This window comes from Ailuropoda melanoleuca, chromosome 1 (genome assembly GCF_002007445.2).
Source record: "Ailuropoda melanoleuca isolate Jingjing chromosome 1, ASM200744v2, whole genome shotgun sequence".
Classification (NCBI taxonomy): Eukaryota; Metazoa; Chordata; class Mammalia; order Carnivora; family Ursidae; genus Ailuropoda; species Ailuropoda melanoleuca.
In genome coordinates this window covers 206,931,861-206,937,823 of record NC_048218.1, presented here as the reverse complement: position 1 = coordinate 206,937,823, position 5,963 = coordinate 206,931,861, and the positions used below count along the sequence as shown (strand labels likewise).

At 45.7% G+C, this 5,963-nt stretch overlaps 1 long non-coding RNA gene across 2 annotated transcripts; it reads right to left on the bottom strand.

Annotated features, from left to right (window-relative positions):
- Window positions 1-300: 300 nt before the first annotated feature.
- On the bottom strand, window positions 301-5,963 carry LOC117795396. 2 transcript variants are annotated; one of them, XR_004619367.1, is made up of 4 exons: window positions 5,894-5,963; window positions 3,036-3,207; window positions 727-824; window positions 301-442 (listed from the first exon to the last, which is right to left on the bottom strand). It is a non-coding gene; the product is annotated as an uncharacterized LOC117795396 (long non-coding RNA). The 2 variants fall into 2 exon arrangements; XR_004619363.1 differs by having other exon boundaries at window positions 303-442; window positions 704-824.

The window sequence follows — 5,963 nt, the reverse complement described above, 5'->3', positions numbered from 1 at the left end:
AGCTCTCACGGCCTTCCTAAAGGTACCTAAAGCCACTGAATGGTTCCAAACGGGGAGGGGGTGGGTAACAGGAGCAAGGCTGTGTGTTTAAAAGGTCACTCTGGCTCCAGCAGGAGATGAGACGAGACAGGGGAAGCCCTGCTGAGCACCGCAACCGAGATGGAGACCAGGTGGGTGGCCTCCGAGGACAGGGAGACAGGCGGAGAGGACTCGGGCCTACTTTCGAGGGATGAGTTTGAGTTATCCATAGAAAATTCCAGGACACCACCAGGAAGCAGGCCAAAGCTCAGCCTTGCTGGGAACTTGGGACTGAGGCTTGGAAGTGGTCCGCGCAGAGGAGGGGTCAAAGCTGGTCCGAGAGCAGAGCGAGTAGCAGAACAGACCGCTCCTTTCCTGGCGCTGGTGGACGCCCGTCCTACCTCCTCTTCCGCACAGAGGACGCCTTTGTTCAAAGAAGACAGTGGGGAGGGGGGACCGTCAGAGCTGTAGGTTTCCACATGCTAAATTATTCAGGAGCTACTTATCCAGCATTTAAGGTCGATTTATTTCTTGCAGTAGCTACTTAAGATAAAAGAAAAGGTAAAGTGAACTCATATCCGACCTCAGTGCATCAAGGAAAGCTTTTTGGCAGTCATTTCGTGAATAAGTTTTCCTGTCCGATGGTCATTCAAAGTACACCTAGGCACAGTTATGTAAGACAAACCTTAATAATTTAGCATTTCTCACCAACCAGCAAGTCACACTGGTAATGGCTCCATGGTTTTCCGGCTTTCTGTCGATCAAGTTCAACTCCAGCCTCCTGCTCCCAGACCAGCTGCAGAAGCCTGTAGAATACAGGTAGAGATACTGTGATCTGCACGAGGCCCAGCTAGGGAGACCTGGCTCCTTTCTAGATCTGCCAGCGTGGTTCTCGAGACAGATGAGATGCCATCACACCCACAAACCCCTTCTCGGCATGCGGAGCGTTGCCCGAACCCTTCCCTCTCCGGCTTCCCCGCCTCCCTGAAAGAGCTCACATGGTGTCCGGCACATAAGTCAGCTGAGATTTTAAGAAAACATCACCTAAAATACCACCACGAAAGGGCAACTGACAACCACCAACTTTAAATTATTTTTGCTAACTAATCCATCGCGCGTTTGACCCTGTCGGCATGTGTGTGCGTGCCTGAAACGCTCCGCAGACCCTCAAATTCCTGAGGCTAACCTGGCATATTACAGAGAGCAGTTTCATCCCTGAGATGTCTCACTAAGTGAAAGCAAGCTACGGAAAGAAACTCTGTCTCCCTAACATATAATACAGAAACATTTTCATTTATGTCTTCTCCTGCACACCTAGGATCAAGTGGAGTGAAGCCTGAGAAACTCACAGTAATTCATTTTAATTTCCATTCTCTCCCAACTTCCACAGCAATGGGCGCACTATGTAGTCTGAGGACCACATATGCACAGTCACCGGGTCCTCCAGACACACATACTCCCATTCATGGCCCATTCCTGCCTCCCAGAAAAACAACTCATCCGGATTACAGGTGAAATTGATGATTCTCCCAAAAAACGTCAATTGGGGAAGTGTTTTTACAATTATACTAGAATTACTGCAAGAAATTAAAATATAGGCTTTTCAAAAATGAGGATGATTGACACTTCCAGTACGTACCCCCCATGCTTTTTTTTAATTAAGCTTTTTATTTTGAGCTCATTGTAGATTCACATACAGTTAGTTGTAAGAGATGAGTGCCCTCCACCTGGTTTCCCCCAGTGGTAACATCTTGCAAAACTAGAATGCAGGAGAAATTGAAACCATCACACATTGCTAGGGAAAATGTAAAAAGGTGCAGCCACTGTGGAAAACAGTTTGGCAGTTTCTCAAAATGTTAAATATAGAGTTACCATATGACCCAGAAATTCCATTCCTGGGTCTATACCCAAGAGAAATGAAAACATATGTTCGCACAGTTCCTTGTACTTGAATGTTTATAGCAGCAATAGTCACAATAGTCAAAAGGGGGAAGATCACCGAAATATCCATCAGTGGACGGATGGATAAGCAAAATGTGGTGTATGCATACAATGGAATATATTATTCAGCAATAAAAAGAAAGGAAGTGTTGACCCATGTTACAACGTGGATGAACCTTGAAAACAGTATGCTGAGTGAGAGAAGCTAGAGATAAAAGACCACATATTATATGATTCTATTCTATGAAATGTTCAGAATAGGCAAATCTATGGAGACAGAAAATCGGTTAGTGGTTGCCTAGGGCTGCGAATAGGGGTTAAGGGAGGGATAGGCAGTGACTGCTCGTGGGTACAGGGTTTCTCTTTGGGGTGATGAAATGTTGCAAACACAGATGGGTGCACAACTCTTTGACTATACTGAAGACATATTTTATGGTATGTGAATCCTATCTCAATAAAGATTTTTCTGGAGATTTATTTATTTATTTAAAACTGAGAGAGAGAGAAAGAGCACATGAATGGGAGGGGCAAGGAGAGAGGGAGAGAGGATCTCAAGCAGACTCCACGCTGGACCCAGAGATCGGGACCTGAGCTTGTTTAAGTTGGATGCTCTACTGACTGTGCCACTCGGACACCCCTCGATAAAGATTTCCTTAAAAGATCAACCCAATGTGGGGGCGCCTGGGTGGCTCAGTCAGTTAGGTGCCTGCCTTTGGCTCAGATCTGTGCTCTCTGCTCAGCCGGGAGTCTGCTTCTCCCTCCCTCTCTCTCTCTCAAATAAATAAATAATCTTAAAAAAAAATCCTGAATTGGTTATTTCCTCCACACAATTAAATCAGCTTGGCCTGACTTGTAGGAGGAAGAATATAGTATGTCACAAGAGGGATGATGACATTGATTCAGTCAAGATGCAGAATGGTTCCATCACCACAAGGATCCCTCATGCTGGCTTTTATGGCCACAGGTCCCTCTGTCCCCAGTCCCCACCCCAACCCCCGCACCCACTAATCTATTCCCCACTTGTATAATTTTGTCATTTCAAGAATGCTGTATAAATGGAATGACACAGTAAATACCTTTTGGGGATTGGCTTTTCATTCAGCCTAATTCCCTGGATATTCATGCAAATGGTTGTATGTATCAGTAGTTCATTCCTTGTTGTTGCTGAGTCCTATTCCATGGTTGTGATGGGACGTAGTTTGTTTAACCATTTGCCAGCTGAACGACATCTGATATTTCCAGTTTGGGCTATTGCAAATGAAACATGGTGTACAGATTTTCCCATAAACATAAGCTTCCACTTCCCCGGAATGCCCAAGACGGCAAATGATGTATCACAGGGCAACTGCATGCTTAGTTTCATGAGAAACTACCAGGTTGTTTGCCAGAGCCGCGGTGCAACTTCCCGTCCCCACAGTGATGCAGAAGGGATCCTGTTTCTCATCATCCTCGCTAGCATTTCGTGTTGTCACTGTTTTTATTTTGGCCATTCTAATAGATGTGTGGTCACAGCTTACTGTGGTTTTAATCTGTACTTCCCGAATGGCTAATGTTGAACATCTTTTCATGTGCTTACTGCCACTCGTCTACCTTTCTCGGTGAAATGTCCTTTCCTATCTTTTGCCCATATTCTGAATTCTAACTTATTTTTCTATTATTGAGTTTTGGAAGCTCTTTACGTACACCCGATGCTAGTCATTTGTTGGCTGTGTGGTTTTACAAGGATTTTCTCCCACTCTGTCTCCTGTCTTTTTATCCTCTGCCACAGAGCAAACATTTCTAATTTTAAGGAGGTCTAATTTGTTCATTTTACCTTTTACGGATCATGCTCTTGATATCAGGTCTTATTCTTTGCCTAGTAGATCCCAAAGGTTTTTTTTTCTACAAGTTTTATAGTTTTACATTTTATTTTCCAATCCATGACCCAATTTGAGCATATTTTTATATAAGATGTGAGGCTTATGGGGGCGCCCTGTGTGGCTCAGTCGTTAAGCGTCTGCCTTCGGCTCAGGGTGTGATCCCAGAGTCCTGGGATCGAGCCCCACATCGGGCTCCCTGTTTTGCTGGGAGCCTGCTTCTTCCTCTCCCACTCCCCCTGCTTGTGTTCCCTCTCTGGTGTCTCTCTCTGTCAAATAAATAAAACCTTTAAAAAAAAAAAAAAAGATGTGAGGCTTATGTGGAGGTTTAGTTTTTTGCCTATCAACCTCTGCTCTAGCACCACTGTTTTTGCACCTTCCTCAGACGTCAGTTTGACATACTTATGTGGGTCAGTTTCTAGATTCCCTATTTGTTTCTATTGATTATTGTGTCTGCCCCTTACCAGTACCACAAAGTCTTGATTACTTCCCCTCCTCTGTTCATTTTCAAGATTGTTTTAGCTATTCTCCAGCCTATGCCTTTCTGTATAAATTCCCAAACAAGCTCATCTTGTCTTACAGAAAATCTTGTTAGGATTTTGGTAGGAATTGCATTAAACGTAGAGATCAGTCTGGGGGAGAACTGACATGTTTACTAACTTGGGTCTTCCAAAACATACACATGGATGCCTCTCCATTTAATTAGGTCTTCTTTCATTTCATCCACATATTGTAATTTTCAGCATACAGATCTTGCACGGGGTTTCTTAAGTGTGTACCTGCATATTTAATTTTCTTTGCAGTGATTATCAATTATGTATTGTTTTTAATATCACTTGCCACATGTTCATTGTTAGTATATAGAAATGCAATTGATTTTTGTGTGTTGATCTTGTAGCCCATGACTTTGCTGAACTCACTAGTTCTAGTTGTGGTGGTTTGGTTTAGTTTGATTTGGGGTGGTTTTGTTGTTTTTGTTTTGTTTTTCAGTAGATTCCTTGGAGCTTTTGACGAAGACAGCCACGTCACGTGCACGTAGGGATGATTTTATTTCTTCCTTTGCAATTTGTATGCCTTCTCTTTCTCTTTCTTGCCTTACTGCAGTGGCTGGAACTTCTAGTACTATGTTGAATAAGAATAGTGTGAAAAGAGGTCTAGTTGCCTTGTTCCTGAACTTAGAGGGAAAAGCATTCAGGCTCTTGCTGTTAAGGAAGACATAGCCGTAGGGTTTTTGTTGTTTTTCGTTTGTTTTGTTTTACCAGGAAAGGTCTTACAACATTAGTTTTGTCCTCTCCCTGTACCCCCCCCCGCCCCTTTAAGCAGAAGCTTAAGACTTAGGGATTGGCCCAACTGAGATGACTGAGCAAAAAGGAAATGCAAAGGAGATTTTACTACTTCCTCTTCCAGGCCAGGCTTGCAAGAGTGATAAAACTAGCTTCCTTTCAAGGGGTGGATGTGTGGGTGTGGGTGGGGGGTGCTTTACAGCCCTAATCAGCGCTAGAGAGCTAATCACGGTCAAGGCCCCTGCAGTCTGCAATGAGCAAAGGTTATACCATAGATGGGGCAGGAACTGGCTGTCACACAGGAGGGCCTCAGGGAGTCGGGGGCCTGTCTCCTCTCTGGCTGCCTTGCTCTCCCAGGCAGCCCTGGCAGCCTTCCTGCCTGCCAACCTGAGTTGCCAATAGGAGAGGCTCAGATACCCAAGATCCAGGTGACAGGAGTGGCCAGGGCCAGATTGAGATTTGCGTGAGCTTTTGGCAGCGGCTCACCCAAAGCAGAGAATCAGCTGTGAAGAAAGGAAGCAAATTAAGACTTCCGTGGCTGGGGAAAAGTGATAGCTACGAAGTGCATCTACAATATATGTAGCCCACGGAACATTCCTTTCTTTTTTAAATAGGGGACCAGGATGGACAGTTTCATCTAAAATCTAGAACGGAAAAGCAATCACCCCGCCCCCGGTGTGCGGTGCCATCTCCCTCTCGGGGTCCCGCGGCCCCCAGCCCCTCTCCCGGGCGCGTCGCCCCGCCCACCCGGCGGCGCTCCCCTCTCGCCCCACCCCCGGCTGGCCGGGACCACACCTGTGCAGGTTAACCCTGCGCGGACGCGCCGGCCGTGGGTGGCGGGGAAGGTGGGCGGACGAGCGCGGTG